Genomic DNA, 16,568 nt, shown 5'->3' with positions numbered 1-16,568 from the left:
AAGGTGCTTGCCTGCTGGCCCAAGGTTCAATTCCCAAGCCATCCCTGTAAGTGAGACAAAAAAGTGGTGCAAGCTGGTGCTGAGAAGAAGTGACAGGAGTGCTCAACCCTGAAATATCTCTATCACACCTTCCAAGGCTCAGGGTCTATTACAGAAGAAGTAGCAGAAAGAATGTAAGAATCAAAGGAAGGGCAGGACTACTTACAATGTGCTCCCTCCAGACACAAAATGGCCTGGATATCCATGACCTCACAGTGCCTGACACTTCCCACACAAGACCATCATAATAGGAGGAAAAGATCATGACATCAAAATAAAAGAGACTCAAGCCGGGCGTGGTGGCGCACGCCTGTAATCCCAGCACTTGGGAGGCAGAGGTAGGAGGATCACTGAGTTCGAGGCCACTTTGAGAATGTAGAGTTTATTCCAGGTCAGCCTGAGCTAGAGTGAGACCCTACCTTGAAAAACCAAAATAAATAAATAAATAAATAAATGAGACTCAAACTTTTTTTTTCAAGGTAGGGTCTCACTGTAACCCAGGCTGATCTGGCATTCACTATGTAGTCTCAGGGTGGCCCCCAATTTACAGTGATTCTCCTACCTCTGCCTCCCAAGTGCTGGGATTAAAGGGGTGCACCACCACAGCCGGCCTTCTTTTTCTTTGTTTGTTCATTTTTATTTATTTGAGAGTGACAGAGAGATGGGGGAGAGGGAAAGAGGCAGATAGAGAGAGAGAAAGAATGGGCATGCCAGGGCCTCCAGAAACATGGGCTCCCTTGTGCATCTTGCTAACGTGGGTCCTGGGGAATTGAGCCTCGAACCAACCTGGGTCCTTATGCTTCACAGGCAAGTGCTTAGCTGCTAAGCCATCACTCCAGCCCTTCTTTCTTTCTTTCTTTTTAATTTTATTTATTTATTTGACAGAGAATGGGTGTCAGGGCCTCTAACCACTACAAACGAACTCCAGATGCATGTGCTACTTTGTGCATCTGTCTTTACTTGTGTACTGGGGAACCAAACCTGGCTGCTTTGGCTTTCCTGGCAAGTGCCTTAAGGGCTAAACCATCTCTCTGCCCCCACCCCATTGTTGCACTTTTAAATTTTTATTTATTTTTATTTTTTAAGGTAGGCTTTCACTCTAGCCCAGGCTGACCTGGAATTCGCTATGTAGTTTTAGGGCCGGTCTCAAATTCACAGGAATCCTCCTACCTCTGCCTCCCAAATTGTGGGATTAAAGAAAGGCATGTATCACCAAACCTGGATGTTTTCCCCCCTTTTCAGGGCAGGATCTCAGTTTAGTTCAAGCTGACTTGGAATTCACTCTGTAGTCAGCAGGCTGGCCTCATACTCAGAGAATCCTCCTATGTGGGAGATCTCCTGTGCTAGGACTAAGGGCATACAGCAACACTACTGGCTTTGTTGTTTTTTGAGGTAGAGTCTTGCTCTAGCTGAGGCTGACCTGGAATTCACTATGTAGTCTTAGGTGGCCTCAAACTCACAGCAATCCTCCTACCTCTGCCTCCCTAGTGCTGGGATTAAAGGCATGCACCACCACGCCTGGATCCTGGTTTATTTAAAAAATAATTACTGTGCTGGAGAGACGCCTTAGTCATAAAGACACTTGCCTGTAAAGCCGAGGGGCCCAGGTTTGATTCCCCAGGACCCATGTAAGCCAGATGCACAAGGTGGTACATACATCTGTAGTTTGTTTGCAGTGGCTACAGGCCCTGTCATGCCTATTCTCTTTATATATCTGCCTCTCTCTCTCAAATAAATAAAAAAAATTTTTTTTTTCAAGGCAGGGTCTCATTCTAGCTCAGGCTGACTTGGAATTCACTACGTAGTCTCAGGGTGGCCTTCAACTCACAGCCATCCTCCTACCTCTGCCTTCCAAATGCTGGGATTAAAAGGCATGTGCCAACACGTCCGGATAGTCAAAACTATTTTAAAAAATTATGGGGGGCCAGAGAGATGGCTTAGCAGTTAAGGCGCATGCCTGCAATGCCTAAGGGCCCAGGTTTCATTCTCCAGGTCCCATATAAGCCAGATGAACATGGTGGAACATGTACCTGGAGTTTGTTTGCAGTGGGTAGAGGCCCTGGCACACCCATTCTCTTTCTCTCTCTGTCTCTAATAAATAAAAATAAATCTTAGGGGCTGGAGAGATGGCTTAGCGGTTAAGCGCTTGCCTGTGAAGCCTAAGGACCCCGGTTCGAGGCTCAGTTCCCCAGGTCCCACGTTAGCCAGATGCACAAGGGGGCGCACGTGTCTGGAGTTCGTTTGCGGAGGCTGGAAGCCCTGGCGCGCCCATTCTCTCTCTCTCCCTCTATCTGTCTTTCTCTCTATGTCTGTCGCTCTCAAATAAATAAATAAATAATGAACAACAACAACAAAAAAATTTTTTTTTAAAATAAATAAATCTTAGCTGGGCATAGTGGCGTACACCTTTAATCTCAGCAATGGGGTGGCAGAGGTCAGCCTGGGCTAGAGTGAGACCCTACCTAGAAAAACCAAAAAAAATAAATAAAATAAAATAAATAAATAAATCTAAAAAAAAAAAACACGTGGAGCTGGGCATGTGGTGGCATATGCCTGTAATCCCAGCACTCAGTAGGCAGAGTTAGGAGGATCATCGTGTGTTTGAGGACAGCCTGAGACTACATAGTGAATTCCAGGTCAGCCTGGGCTAGAGTGAGACCCTATCTCAAAAAACCAAAAAAAAAAAAAAGTGGTAAAAAAATTAATGGGGGGCTGGAGTGATGGCTTAGTGGTTAAGGCACTTGCCTGCAAAGCCAAAGGACACAGGTTTGATTCCCCGGTACGTACGTAAAGCGAAATGCACATGGTAGTGCATGCATCTGGAGTGCGTTTGCAGTGGCTAGAGGGCCTGGTGTGCCCATTCTGTCTGTATCTCCTCTATCTCTCTCTACATGCAAATAAATAAATAAATAAAAATATAAAAATGTTTGGACTAGAGAGATGGCTTAGCAGTTAAGCGCTTGCCTGTGAAGCTTAAGGACCCTGGCTCAAGGCTCAATTCCCCAGGACCCACATAAGCCACATGCCCAAGGGGGCGCATGTGTCTGGAATTTGTTTGCAGTGGCTGGAGGCCCTGGTGTGCCCGTTCTCCTCTCTCTCTCTCTGCCTTTTTCTCTCTCTGTCTGTTGCTCTCAAATAAATAAATATAAATAAAACAAAAACATTTTAAAAAACATTTAAAATTTTTTATGGGCTGGAGAGATGCCTTAGCAGTTGGGGGGCTTGCCTGTGAAGCCTAAGGACCCAGGTTCCATTCCCGAGTACTCACGTAAGCCAGATGTACAAGATGGTGTACACATCTGGAGTTTCTTTACAGTGGTTGGTGGCCCACATATACCCATCCTATCTGCCTCTTTCTCTCTGTCTGTGTCCAATAAACAAATAAATAAAATATTTAAAAAATGAGTTAGAGGCTGGAGTGATGGCTCATTGGTTAAGATACTTGCCTACAAAGCCTAACAACTTGGGGCTGGAGAGGTGGCTTAGTGGTTAAGGCACTTGCCTATGAAGCCTAAGGACCCAGGTTCAATTCTCCAGGTCCCACATAAGCCAGATGCACAAGGTGTGCCCATTCTCTCCCTCTCTCGGTCTCTAATAAATGAATAAAAAATAATAATAAATTTAAAAAAAAAAACACAACAACCTGAGTTCAATTCCCCATTACCCATGTAAAGCCATATGCACAATGGAACATGCATCTGGAGTTTGTTTGCAGCTGCTGGAGGCCCTAGTACACGTATTTTCTGTTTCCTCTCTATGCTCTGCAAAAAAACCCCTCCAGATCCATGTGCCACCTCTCTTCTTGATCTCTTTCTGCTTGAAAATAAATAAATAAAAATATTTCAAGGGGCTGGAGAGATTACACTTGCCTGAGAAGCCTAAGGACCCAGGTTCAGTTCTCCAGAACCCATGTAAGCCAGATGCACATGGTGGTACATGCACCTGAAGTTCATTTGCAATGGCTAGAGTTCCTGGTGAAGACCCATTCTCTCTCTCTTTTTTTGTTCTCTCTCATAAATAAATAGAAATAAAATATTTTAAAAAGACAAAACTACAATCGGGCATGGTGGTGCATGCCTTTAATCCCAGCACTTGGGAGGCAGAGGTAGGAGGATCGCCATGAGTTCACTACCCTGAGACTACATAGTGAGTTCAAGTTCAGCCTGGGCTAGAGTGAGACCCTACCTTGAAAAACCAAAAAGAAAAAAAAAGAAAAGAAATGAAAAAGCTACAACAAAACAAACAACAACAAAAAAACTTACCAAACCAAGGTTTTGAGGCCTTGTCTTTGCAAGGCTAAAGAGAAAACAAACAAACAAAAAAGAACAGCTGGGAGTGGTGACCCATGCCTTTGATCCCAGCACTCAGGGGGCCGAGGTAGGAGAATTGCTGGGAGTTTGAGGCCACCCTGAAACTATGTAGCGAATTTCCGGACAGCCTGGGCTAGCATGAGACCCTATCTCAAAAAGAAAAAAAAAAAAAGAAAAGAAAGGAAGGAAGGAGTCGGGTGTTGTAGTGCATGCCTTTAATCCCAGCATGCATTTATTATTATTATTATTTTGATTTTGATTTTTCGAGGTGGAGCTTCACTCTAGTCCAGGCTGACCTGAAATTCACTGTGTAATCATCGTGAGTTTGGGGCCACCCTGAAATTACACAGTGAATTCCAGGTCAGCCTGAGCTAGAGTGAGACCCTACCATGAAAAACCAAAATAAATAAATTTTATATAAATATATATATATATGAAAGAAAGAACCTAGGTTTTGCTCTGGTCAGGTCTCTAGTAGCCATGTAAAGTTAGATGTACAGAAGTGAAACGTGCAGGCTGGGAAAATGGGTTAGTGGTTAAGGCATTTGCCTGTGAAGTGTAAGGACCCTAGTTCAATCCTCCAGGACCCAAATACGCCAGATGCACAAGGGGGCGTATGCCTCTGGAGTTCCTTTGTAGTGGTTGGCATGCCCATTCTCTCTGTCTCTTCCTCTCTCAAAAAAATAAATAAAGCATTTTTTAAAAACTTTAAAAATAGTGACACATGCATCTGGAGTGTGTTTACACTTACAGGAGGCCCTGCTGTGATCATTCTTTTCCTCCCCCTCTTTCTTTTTCTCTCCTTGCAAATTAATAAATAAAATAATAAAAAAAAGAAAGGGCTGGAGAGATGTCATAGTGGTTAAGGGGTTTGCCAGCAAAGTCAAAGGACCCAGGTTTGATTTTCCCAGTACCTACATATGCCAGATGCATCAAGCGGCACATATGAAATTACAAGTGTATACCATGGTCCCAGCACCCTAAGTGGTTTTGTAAAAACTATTTTATTATATGGGAGAGAGAGAGAAGAGGGCAGACAAGGAGAGAGTATGGCCACACCAGGGCCTCCTGCCACTACGAATGAACTCCAGACACATGTGCCATTGTGCATCTGGCTTTACATGGGCACTGGGGAATGAAACCCAGGCCATCAGGCTTTGCAAGCAAGTGCCTTTAACCACTGGGATAGCTATCCAGCCCTTAAGTGATTTTTCATTTTATTTTATTTTATTTATTTTATTTTATTTTATTTTATTTTATTTTATTTGCAAATTCATATTGATGACATGATAGTCACTACCACACTCCAGTTTAGGGTGAGCATTGCCTCCCACTTTGAAATTCCCTTTTGTAGTGGTGTCCATTTTTTTGTTTGTTTGTTGGTTGGTTGGTTGGTTTTGTGTTTTGAGGAACAGTCTCGCTCTGGCTCAGGCTGGCCTGGAATTCACTATGTATTCTCAGGGTGGCCTTGAACTCACAGCGTCCTCCTGACTGCTGGGATTAAAGGCGTGCACCACCATGCTCGGAGTCATGTCCATTTCTGCCCCATTCACGTCCCCAAGGTCCACTTTCGGCTATGAACATTCATATCCCCCTGTGTAAGGACCAATGGAGGACAATGGCCCTGGCTTCTTCAGGAATCACCTGACAGAAAACACTGGAAACACAAACAAACAAACAAACAAAAACGGCAACATGGTGACACATGCCTAGAATCCCAGCATTTGGGAAGTAGAGGCAGGAGGATCAGGAGGTAAAATTATCCTGAGTTAGTTCTTAGTTCTTGGCCAGCTTAGGATACATCAGACCTTGTCTCAAAAAACAATAGCCAGGTGATGGGATACCTTCCAGTGAGTTGTTGGCCCTGATGCCTCCCAAAACATTACAGGTCATTGCCAAGGTTCTTGTTTTCCCACCAGGAATAGCTGATAAGATCCTATTGCTGAAGACTCCACATGCTTGGGCTGCAAGGTCATTGAGAAATGTTGCTGGAGCTGAGCTGAAAACCTCCTCCCTGTAGACCGGCTGAAAAAAAGCTGTAGAAAAACTATGCTGCTGGGCTGGAGTTATGGTTTAATGGTTAAGGTGCTTGCCTGGGAAGCCTAAGGACCCAGGTTTGATTCCCCAGTACCTACATAAGCCATATGCATAAGGTGGCACATGTGTCTGGAGTTCATTTGCAGTGGCCAGAGGCCCTTGTGTGCCCAGTCTCCCTCTTTTTCTTTTTCTTTCTTTCTTCTTATTTTTTAAAATTTCTTTCTTTTATTTTTTTCAATTTTAATTTTATGTTTTTTTCTTTTCACAATTTTTATTAACATTTTCTTTTTTTTTAAATTGTTTATTTATTTATTTGAGAGCAACAGACAGAGAGAAAGAGGCAAACAGACAGAGAGAGAGAATGGGCGCGCCAGGGCCTCCAGCCTCTGCAAACGAACTCCAGACGCGTGTGCCCCCTTGTGCATCTGGCCGACGTGGGACCTGGGGAACCGAGCCTCGAACCGGGGTCCTTAGGCTTCACAGGCAAGCGCTTAACCGCTAAGCCATCTCTCCAGCCCAACATTTTCCATGATTATAAAAAATATCCCATGGTAATACCCTCCCTCCCCTGCCTTTCTTATTTTTTATTTTTATTTTTTAGCTCTAGCCCAGGCTGGACTGGAATTCACTATGTGGTCTCAGGGTCTCAAGCTTGCTGCAGTCCTCCGACCCCTGCTTCCTGAGTGCCGGGAGTAAATGTGACGCCACAACGCACGCACAGCTTCGCTTTGCCTTAAAAAAAAAAAAGCCCGGCGGTGGTGCACGCTTTTAATCCCAGCACTCAAGAAGCAGAGGTAGCGGTTCGCCATGAGGTCGAGGCCACCCTGAGACTACATAGTGAATTCCAGGTCATCCTGGACCAGAGTGAGACCCTCCCTTGAAAAAAAAAAGTGCTGCATGCATCTTGATGGGAGAGAGGGGAGAGAGAGAGAAGTCATCAACGGAGATAAACAATAGCGGACACTGCAGGCCTTGATTGGCCAGTCAGGCCAAATGAGCCAACAGGTATAATTGTGGCATGACTCTTATGGGGAACACCAATGCTCTGTAATTGGACTGGAGGCCTACTTCAAGGGAGGGAATACATGCCTGGTACTGAAAACCTTGACAGGGGAGGTCATGAGCCCTAAGGGTGTAACACCTGCTGGTGTCTGGCTAAATGCATATATTATTCTCATCAAACTGCCTGGTAAGCACTTCTTTTAATGTTCAGACCCATATATTAATATTAATATTAACCTTTTGGTTAGAGAAGCTTCTCTTTTCAGATGGTAGTGACCTCTGGGATGACTCAAAAGGCACCACAGTGCTGAAAAGAAGTGACAGGAATGCTCAGCACTGAAACAACTCTATCACATCTTCCAAGGCTCAGGGTCCATTGCGGAAGAGGTGGTGGAAAGAATGTAAGAGTCAAAGGAAGGGTAGGACTGCTTACGCTGCAATCTTCCAAACACAAAATGGCCTGGATATCCATGACCTTGCAGTGCCTAACACTGCCTACACAAAACCTCAAGATAAGAGGAAAAGATGCTGACATCAAAATAAAAGAGAGACTAGGGCTAGAGAGATGGCTCAGTGGTTAAGGCGTTTGCCTGCAAAGGCTAAGGACCCTCTGTCTCCGGAGTGCTGGGATTAAAGGTGTGTACCACCACACCCGGCATTTATATTTTATATTTTATTTTATTTTATTTTATTTTTTTAATTTTATTTTATTATATTTTATTTTATTTTATTTTATTTTATTTTATTTTATTTTATTTTATTTTATTTTATTTTATTTTATTTTATTTTATTTTATTTTATTTTATTTTATTTTATTTTATTTTATTTTATTTTATTTTATTTTATTTTATTTTATTTTATTTTATTTTATTTTATTTTATTTTATTTTATTTTATTTTATTTTATTTTATTTTATTTTATTTTATTTTATTTTATTTTATTTTATTTTATTTTATTTTATTTTATTTTATTTTATTTTATTTTATTTTATTTTATTTTATTTTATTTTATTTTATTTTATTTTATTTTATTTTATTTTATTTTATTTTATTTTATTTTATTTTATTTTATTTTATTTTATTTTATTTTATTTTATTTTATTTTATTTTATTTTATTTTATTTTATTTTATTTTATTTTATTTTATTTTATTTTATTTTATTTTATTTTATTTTATTTTATTTTATTTTATTTTATTTTATTTTATTTTATTTTATTTTATTTTATTTTATTTTATTTTATTTTAGAGACAGCAAGAGAGAGAGATAGAGAGAAAATTGGCATGCCAGGGCCACTGAAATCGAATGCCAGACGCTTGTGCCACCTAGTGGGCACGTACAACCTTGTGCTTACTTTACCTTTATACATCCGGCTTACTCGGGATCTGGAGAGTTGAATGGGGTCCTTAGTCTTCACAGGCAAGTGCCTTAACAACTAAGCCATCTCTCCAGCCCATCCATCTGTCTCTTTCTCTCTTTCTCCTTCTCAAATAAATAAATAAATAAATAATTCAGGGCTGGAGAGATGGCTTAGTAATTAAGGAACTTACTTGTTGATTTCAAGCCTCACAAGCCCAGGTTCAAATCCCTAGTACCTACATAAAGCAAGATGCACAAAGTGGCACATGCATCTGGAGTTTCTTTACCCAGGCAAGAGGCACACTCATCCTCATCTCTCTTTGCAAGTTAAAAAAAATAAATAAATAAGACTTAGCCAGGCATGGTGGTACATACACGTCTTTAATCCCAGCACTCTGGATGCGGAGGTAGGAAGATTATTGTGAATTTGAGGCCATCCTGATACTACATAGGGAATACCAGGTCAGCCTGGGCTAGAGTGAAACCTTACCTCAAAAGACAAAAACAACAATAACAAAAAAAGACTTGCTAGATTGGGCTTTGTTGGCTGGGAACCCTCACTGGAAGTGTTGGCTGAAATCTGTTGCATTTACTGTGTACTCTTTGTGGGCCTTGAAAGCCTGAGTGAGGTTTTACTCTACTCTCAGGAGTTCCCAGATAGCCACATTGACACCACACCCCCATAGGAAGCTCCTAGGGAAAACAGCAGCAGATAATCCTGGTCTGCTCAGGGATTTCCTTATGGATTTGGAAACGATATTTTTCCCATTTTTTTCCTTTTTTTTTTCGAGGTAGGGTTTCACTCTAGTCCAGGCTGACCTGGAATTCACTCTGTAGTCTCAGGGTGGCCTAGAACTCCTGGTGATCTTCCTACCTCTGCCTCCCGATTGCTGTGATTAAAGGCGTGCGCCACCACACCTGGCATTTTTCACATATTAGCATCTAATTATTAGTGAGCATTTGGTAAGCAAGAAATGGGGCCATGTGTTCTTGAAATACTGCTCCCTAGGGGAAGGCAAGATTGATGCCAAGTTCTCAGAGTGATGGTTTTTAACAGAAGGGTATTTTTTTTCTGTTTATTCTTTTTTTTTTTAAAAAATACTGGCTGGGGGAGAGGGAATTAACATGGGATTTTTTTTATAATCATGGAAAATGCTAATAAAATTAAAAATAAAAATAAACCTCCATTAAAAAAAATACTGGCTGGACAGATGGTTTAGCTTCACTTGCCTGTGAAGCCTAAGGACCTCAGTTCGAGGCTTATTTCCCCAGGACCCACGTTAAACAGATGCACAAGGGGGCACATGCATCTGGAGTTGGTTTGCAGAGGCTGGAGGCCCTGGCACGCTTATTCTCTCTCTTGCTCTCTCTGCCTTTCTGTCTCTGTCTGTTGCTCTCAAATAAATAAATAAAAATAGCCAAAAAAAAAAAAAAAAAGAGAGAAATACTCAGCTGGGCGTGGTGGTGCACGCCTTTAATCCCAGCACTTCAGAGAAGCAGAGGTAGGAGGATCGCCATGAGTTTGAGGCCACCCTGAGAATACAGAGTGAATTTCCAGGTCAACTTGGACTAGAGTGAAACCCTACCTTGAAAAGCCACAGAAATAAATACTTCATTTGGAGCTGGGGTGGTGGCACATGCCTTTAATCCCAGCATTTGGAAGGTAGAGGTAGGAGAATCACCATGAGTTTAAGGCCACTTTAAGACTACATAGTGAATTCCAGGCCAGCCTGGACTAGAGTCAGACCCTACCTCTACAAAACAACAACGAAAAGAAACTTTGGGCTGGAGAGATGGCTTAGCAGTTAAGCACTTGTCTGTGAAGCCTAAGGACTGCGGTTTGAGGTTTCATTCCCCAGGACCCACGTTAGCCAGATGCACAAGGGGGGCCGCATGCATCTGGAGTTCGTTTGCAGTGGCTAGAGGCCCTGGTGCGCCCATTCTCTCCCTCCTTCTCTCTCTCTCTGTCATTCCCAAATAAATAAATAAAAATAAAAATAATAAAAAAAGAAACTTTATTTGGCTAGAGAGATGGTTCAGTGGTTAAGGTGCTTGCCTGCAAAGCCTAACAACCTGGGTTAAATTCCCCAGTACTCATGTAAAGCCAGATACACAAAGTGGCACAAACATCTGGTGTTTGTTTGCAGAGTCTAGAGCCCTTGGTATTCATTTCTATTTTCTCTTTCTCTCTCTGCTTTAAAATGAATAAATAATTGTTTTAAATTTTTTCTTTCTTTTTTTCTCAATTTTTATTAACATTTTCCATGATTATAAAATATCCCATGGTAATACCCTCTCTTCCCCCCCACACTTTCCCCTTTGAAATTCCATTCTCCATCATATCCCCTCCCCATCTCACTCAGTATCTCTTTATTTTGATGTCATGATCTTTTCCTCCTCTTATGATGGTCTTGGGTAGGTAGTGTCAGGCACGGTGAGGTCATGGATATGCAGGCCATTTTGTGTCTGGAGGAGCATGTTGTAAGGAGTCCTACCCTTCCTTTGGCTCTTATATTCTTTCCACCACCTCTTCTGCATTAGACCCTGAGCCTTGGAAGTTGTGATCAAGATGTTAGTCAGTACTCCAGTCACTTCTTTCCAGCACTATGACACCTTCTGAGTCGTCCCAAGGTCACTGCCATCTCAAAAGAGAAGATTCTCTACCCAAAGCTAGAGTAGTGTTAATACAAGGGTATAAATATTAAGAGAAGTGCTTCCTGGGCAGTTTGATAAGCATAGTGTATACACTTATCCAGACACCAGCAGATGTTACACCCCAGCACTCATCAGTAACCCTGTTTTAAGTTTTCAGTATCAGGGATGTATTCCCTCTCTCCCCCCCCACCATGGAGCAGGCCTCCAGTCCAATTGGAGGTCAGTTGGTTTCCCCCATGACAGACATGCCACTATTGGACCCATTGGCTCATTTGGCCTGGCTGGCCAATTTTTTTTTTTTTTTCTGAGGTAAAATCTCAGTCTAGCCCAGGCTGACCTGGAATTCACTGTGGAGTCTCAGGGTGGCCTCAAACTCATGGTGATCCTCCTACCTCTGCCTCCCGAGTGCTGGGATTAAAGGCGTGAGCCACCATGCCCAGCTCTGGCTGGCCAATTATAAGGCTTGCACTGTCCACTGTTGAGTATCTTCACTGGTGGTATCTCTTTCTCCCACTGAACTGCATGCAGCGTGGCTTTTTCCAGCTTTCTGTCAACTGGTCTACATGGAGGAGGTTATCAGCTCAGTTCCAGCAGGATTTTTCAGTGGCCTTGCAGCCCAAGTATGTGGAGTCTTCAGCAATAGGGTCTTACCATCAATTCATGATGGGAAACCAAGGGCCTTGGCAATGGCCTATAATGTTTTGGAGGCATCAGGGACCTCCCTGGCCAACAACTCACTGGAGGTATCCCATCCCTGGCATTGAAAATTTTCTAACAATGTTCTATGGCTCCTGAGTGTTCCATTGTCTGAAACTGGAGGATTCCATATGATTTATTTGCATCCTCTTAGATTTTGATTAGCCCTCCCTCCACCTTTCCTTTACTCAATCTCTTCCCCTGACCTCACTTTGGGCCTTTTCACCCCCGTTAATCTATTCTTCTACTTACATATATACAATACATCCTATTAAGTACTCCCTCCCTTCCTTTCTCTTCCCTTTATATCTCTTTTCTAGTTTATTGGCCTTTGCTACTGAGTTTTCTTGCTACTCACACAGAAGTCCAGTCATCTGTAGCTAGGATCCACATATGACAGAGAACATGCGACTCTTGGCTTTCTGGGCCTGGGTTACCTCACTTTGTATAATCCTTTCCGGATCCATCCATTCTCCTGCAAATTTTATAACTTCATTTTTAATTACTGCTGAATTACTCCATTGTATAAATGTGCCATAGCTTCATTATCCACTTATCAGTTGAGGGACAACTAGGCTTGTTCCATTTCCCAGCTATTGTGAATTGAGCGGCCATAAACATGGTTGAGCAAGTATCTCTAATAATGAGATGAGTCCTTAGGATATATGCCTAGGAGTGCTATAGCTGGGTCATACGGTAGATCTATTTTTAGCTGTCTTAGGAACCTCCACACTGATTTCCACAATGGCTGAACCAGATTGCATTCCCACCAATAGTGTAGAAGGGTTCCTCTTTTTCCACATCCTCGCCAGCATTTATTGTCCTTTGTTTTCAAGATGGAAGCCAATCTGACAGGAGTGAGATTGAATCTCAATGTAGTTTTAATCTGCATTTCCCTGATGAGTAGGGATGTGGGACATTTTTTAGATGCTTATTTATGTTGATTTTTATTTTATTTTATTTTTTGGCTTTTCAAGGTAGGGTTTCACTCCACCTCTGGCTGACCTAGAAATAACTCTGTATTCTCAGGGTAGCCTTGAACTCGCAGCGATCCTCCTACCTCTGCCTTCTGAGTGCTGGGATTAAAGGCGTGTGCCACCACGCCTGGTTTATGTACTGATTTTTTAAGTTCATGTGTATTCTTTTTCTTTTTTGGTTTTTCAAGGTAGGGTCTCGCTCTAGCCCAGGTTGACCTGGAATTCACTATGTAGTAATGTAGTCTCAGGGTGTCCTTGAACTCATGGCCATCCTCCTACTTCTGTCTCCTGAGTGCTGGGATCAAAGGCATGCACCACCATTGCTGGCTTGATATGTGTTTTCTGTTTTTTTTATAAAAGGAAGTCTGTTGGGCCTGCCTCAAAAAAATACCTTATTTATTATTTATTTGCAAGCAGATAGGTAGATAGACAGACAGATAGAGAATATGGGCTCACAAGGGCCTGTACTGCAAATGAACTCCAGATGCAAGTTCCACTTTGTGCCTCTTGCTTTATGTGTATACTGGGAAATCAAACCTGAATAGTTAGGCTTTGCAGGAAAGCCATCTCTCCAGCCTGGTTTATTCTTTTGTGTGTGTGTGTGTGTGTGTGTTGCTAGGAATCACACTCTGGAACTCTCTTTCTTTCTCCCCCCCCCCCCCCCAGACAGAACCTAGCACAGGATGACCAGGAATTTACTATGTAGTCTCAGGGTGGCCTGGAATTTAGAGAATGGGCCCACTAGGACCTTCAACCACTGCAAAGGAACTCCAGATGCATGTGTCACCTTGTGTATCTGGATACCTGGGTCCTGGGGAATTGAACCTGGGTTCTTTGGCTTTGTAGGCAAGTTCCTTAACCACTAAGCCATTTTTTCAGCCTACTCAGAGAGACACAGAAGACATACAGACAGAATTGTGCAACAGGACCTGTAGCCACTGCAAATAAACTCCAGAAGCATGCACCACTTTGTGCATCTGGCTTTACATGGGTATGGGGAATTGAACCAGGGTCATGAGGCTTTGCAAGCAAGCACCTTTAACCAGTGAGCCATCTTCCCAGACTGAATTTTTTTTTTTTTTTCGAGGTAGGGTTTCACTCTGACCCAGGATGACCTGGGAATTCACTAAGTAGTCTCAGGTTGGCCTTGAACTCACGAAGATTCTCCTACCTCTGCCTCCCATGTGCTGGAATTAAAGAAATGCTCCACCACGCCCAGCAATTTATTTTATTTGTTTTTCGTTTTTTTTTTTTCTTTTTTTTTTTTCTGAGGTAGGGCTTCACTCTAGCTAAAGCTGACCTGGGATTCACTATGTAGTCTCAGGGTAGCCTTGAATTCACAGTAATCCTCCTACTTCTGCTTCCCAAGTGCTGGGATTAAAGTCCTGCGCCACCGTGATTGACCTCGTGTATTTTGTGTGTATGTATGATCCACTGAGATGGGAATCTCTTTGTTAAATTATGTTTGCTTGCATGAGCATGGGGATTATTTGGTGGACTATGGACAATTCACCGGTGGCTACAGCACTAAGAGCCATGAGTCCTAACCACTTCCATGATGGTATGTTGGTGGGCTCATGCTTGTTCAGGAAACAACAGCTGTTGTGAGTTCTCCAGTGTAATGGCCATGCCTTGTCCAGAAGACAGCCTGAGAATGAGTGTTCCAGGTCCTCCAGCCACTGCAGACGAACTCCAGATGCAAGTGCCACCATGTGCATCTGGCTTACTTGATTGAGTACTGGGGAATCTAACCAGGCTCCTTAGGTTTCACAGGCAAGTGCCCTAAGGGCGATTCTCCTACCTATGCTTCCGGAAGAGTGCTGGAATTAAAAGCGTGAGCCACCACGCCCCGGGTTTTTCTTTTGTTTGTTTGTGGAGATAAACTCTCTAGCACTGGTTTTTAACCTGAACTCTGTAGTCCTTGGACGGCCTGGAACGCACAGGAATCCTCCTACCCCTGCCTCCAGAGTGCTGGAATTAAAGGCGTACACCATCACACCCAGGCTCTTGCACTTGTTTCTGCTTGAACTGTTTTGTTGTCTTTGAGGTAGGGTTTCAGTCTAGTCCAGATTTACCTGGAACTCACTCCGTAATCCCTGGCTGGCCTCAAACTCAGAGACCCTACCTCTGCCTCCCAAGTGCTGGAATTAAAGGCGTGCGCTACCACGCTGGGCTCACCCCGTTTTTATGTAGTGCTGGGAATCAAACTCAGGGCTTCATGCATGCTAGGTAGGCACTCTACCCACTGAGCCACGTTACGTCCCCAACCCCTTATCCTACTTACTTGACCTTGAGTCCCTGGCACCTATCCTCCAGGAGTCTAGGTAGGTTTAGTTCACATGCTGGTTTGGACGACCAGTACAGGGAGTAGCAATGCAAAGTAAGTGCTCAGCAAACATTTCTCCAGGACACTTCCACCTCCCCAGGGCACTGCCAGGCACTAAATTCCATCCGGATTAGGAGTTAGGAAGTTAAGGGGTCCAGGCCAGAAACTGGTGTGGGCGTGGCCCACGGAGGAGTGGGCTCGGAGCCACTGGGGAAGGAACAAAGGCTGGGGCGGGGACAAAGCCCGGGGCCCCCAGCCCAGTAGGGAACAAAGGCCACACCCGGAGCGGTGGTGGGACACGCCTCGCCTCGCCACTGCCACATGTGGGAACCGGGACCCGCGCGAGGAGGCCTTCCCCGCGGCCTCTCCGCCTCCTGGCCGGTCCGCCGCTTTGCCCGGGCGAGCACCGGCGGGTGGGGGTGCCCCACGCCCGCCTCCCTCTGTGCAGGCACCGGGTGCGCAGATCGCGAGCTCCGTGGGCATTGCAGTAGTGCTGAGGCCCACCCGCGGGGCGCGCCGCCTCGGAGTGCCGCCGCACTGGGGGTCCTCTCCTCATCTAGGGAGACCAGATTCCTCTTCGCCCAGACCGTTTCCCAGTGAGACAGGGCCAGTCTTCTCTCCTCCCACCCTGCTCAGACTGGATTCACCTCCCCGACCTAGCTTCGCTTCCCACTGGTGGATTCAACCCGACCCCCCCCCCCCTCGTGCAAACGCATCAACATTTGGACAGCAGATGGCTAAAGTGTGGGAGTTGGTTTTCTGGGGGGGGGGGCTGGGCACGATTTTAACAGAATGGCTGCTTGCGACCTAACGTCTGCTTTGAGGCTGACTCCTGTTCCTCAAGTTTGAACAAAGTTTAAAAAAAAAAAAAGTGCCTCCGCGCTCAAACACGAACTTCCTCCCGGCAGGAGACCCCTCGCTCGGCCCCTCCACCTGGGCTGAGTCCGGCCTGCGCTGGCCCCGCCCCTCCCCGCTGGCCCCGCCCCCCGGAGCCCCGGCGACGCCGCGTCTGGCCGGCGGGGGGCGGGGCTGCGCCTCCCGGCCGCGCGCGCGCGCTCACCGCCGGGGGCCTGCCTCGGCGCTCGGCGTGCCGGGCCTCTCCTCCGCCCCGTGCCCCGCTGGGCGAAGTCTGCACGGGCGGCGGGCTTCCGAGGCCCTCCTCGGTGCCA

This window comes from Jaculus jaculus, chromosome 14, assembly GCF_020740685.1.
Source record: "Jaculus jaculus isolate mJacJac1 chromosome 14, mJacJac1.mat.Y.cur, whole genome shotgun sequence".
NCBI classification, from domain to species: Eukaryota; Metazoa; Chordata; class Mammalia; order Rodentia; family Dipodidae; genus Jaculus; species Jaculus jaculus.
This window is presented reverse-complemented; position numbering follows the sequence as displayed.